We start from the raw sequence: 2326 nt of genomic DNA, 5'->3' as shown, positions 1-2326 counted from the left end.
AAGCAGCTCCCTGCCCAGCATGGTGGCTCACGTCTGTAATTCCAGCACTTTGGAAGGCCAAGGTGAGAGGATTGCTTGAATCCAGGAGTTTGCGATTAGCCTGAGCAACATAGTGAGACCTCATCTCTACAAAAATCAAAAAATTAGCTAGGCGTGGTGACACGTGCCTATAAGCCCAACTACTCAGGAGGCTAAGGTGAGGATCGCCTGAGCCCAGGAGATTAAGAGTGAGGTGAGCCATGATTGTGCCAGTACACTCTAGCCTGGGTAACAGAATGAGATGCTGACTCAAAAAGAAAAAAGCAGTTCACTGATTTGATTCCAATGGGAGTTTCTGTTCATGTATCCACTCCACTCATCTCACTAATGAATAGGTAGTAGACACACCAGATGTGGACTCTGAAGACCAAGATTCAAATCCCAGCTGTTTCATCTCTTAGTTGCATGACCTCAGCAAGATCACTGCACCTCAATTAGGCTGTTGGCTTTAAATCAATAAAATGGTGAGAGGCCAGACAAACAACATGCCTTCAATACATGTCTGATAAAACCTGTACATATTTTAAACATTAAAAACCCATTACCTATCCTTCCTGGAGCTCTCTAAACTGGTTGCCAATCCAGAAAGCCAGATTAATTCTAGCAATTGGCTCTCAAATGGATTTCGGCGGCTCTACAAAGAGGCACAGTTGGAAGAGCAGCCTCCTTGAGGAAAAAGAAACCATTAGCTTGCGGTTTTCAAAAGGGTCTTTCAACGAAAAGTGAAAAGGAGGGAGAAAACCAAGTTCCCTGAGATATACTACAATACTCCGCTGTACTTAAAATACCTACTACTGACTGGGCACAGTGGCTCACGCCTGTAATCCCAGCACTTTGGGAGGCAGAGGCAAGAGAACTGCCTGAGTTCAGGGGTTTGAGATTAGCCTGAACACCATAGCAAGACCTCATCTCTACAATAAATAAAAAAAATTAGCTAGGTTTGGTGGCGCATGCCTGTGGTTCCAGTTACTTGGAAGGCTGAGGCAGAAGGATCCCCAGTGCCCAGCAGGTCGAGGCTGCAGTGGCTGTGAGCATGCCACTGCCCTCCAGCCTGGGCGACAGAGTGAGACTCCTGCTCAAAAAAATAAAAATAATATTACACAAATATATATATTTATGAATGAGATTGTCCTATAATTTTTTCCTTCAATTATTATTTTCGTGTCATGGCTATGCCATTCTTATACAGAATTTCAGAAATGTTTTCTATATTCTAGAATATTTTGTGCATCACTGGAATTATTTTTTCTTGAATATTTGTAGAACTCATTGGTAAAACTGCTTGTGTCTTTGCTCTAAATTTCACCCATGACCAGGCATGGGGTCTCACGTCTATAATTCCAGCACTTTGGGAGGCGGAGGTGAGAGGACTGCCTGAGCCCATGGGTTCCAGACCAGCCTGGGCAACTTGGCGAGACTTCATTTCTACAATAAATCAAAAAATTAGCAAGGCTTGGTGGCACGTGCCTGTAGTTCCAGCTACCTGGAAGGCTGAGGGGGAAGAATCGCCATAGCCCAGCTGATCGAGGCTGCCGTGGTTGTGAGCGTGCCACTGCCCTCCAGCCTGGGTGACAGAGTGACTCCAACTCAAAAAATAAAAAATAAGCTGGGCTCGGTGGCTCAGCCTTTAATCCCGCGCCTTGGGAGGTTGAGGTGAGTGGACTGCCTGAGCCTGCGGGTTCGAGACCCGCCTGAGCAATTGGCGAGACCTCATCTCTACAGTAAATTTTAAAAAAATTAGCCGGGTATGGTAGCGTGCGCCTGTAGTTCCAACTACTTGGAAGGCTGAGGCAGAAGTATCGCCGGAGCCCAGCAGGTTGAGGCTGTGGTGGCCGGGAGTGGCCACTGCACTCCAGTCTGGGCGACAGAGTGAGACTCCAACTCAAAAAATAAATAAATAAATAAATACATAAATACAATAAAATAAATTTCACCCAGGCAATAAGAACAAACTAGCCCCATACAATGAGTTAAAACAGAAGGAAACAAAAATAAAATTTGATTGTACCCTTCAAAAACCGCTTGGCCAGCCGGGCTCAGTGGCTCAGCCTATAATTCCGTGCCTTTGGGAGACTGAGGTGGGTGGATTGCCTGAGCCCGCGGGTTCGAGACCCGCCTGGGCAGCGACACCTCATCTCTACAATAAATCAAAAAAGCAGCCGGGTGTGGTAGCACGCGCCTGTAGTTCCAGCTACCTGGAAGGCTGAGGCGGAAGGATCGCCGGAGCCCAGCAGGTCGAGGCTGCGGTGGCCGGGAGCGGCCACTGCACTCCAGTCTGGGCGAGAAT

Source organism: Carlito syrichta, unplaced genomic scaffold, assembly GCF_000164805.1.
Source record: "Carlito syrichta isolate Samal-C Ts95f unplaced genomic scaffold, Tarsius_syrichta-2.0.1 Scaffold307240, whole genome shotgun sequence".
In the NCBI taxonomy this organism is placed as follows: Eukaryota; Metazoa; Chordata; class Mammalia; order Primates; family Tarsiidae; genus Carlito; species Carlito syrichta.
The sequence above is the reverse complement of the archived record's forward strand: the minus strand, read 5'-3'. Positions refer to the sequence as shown.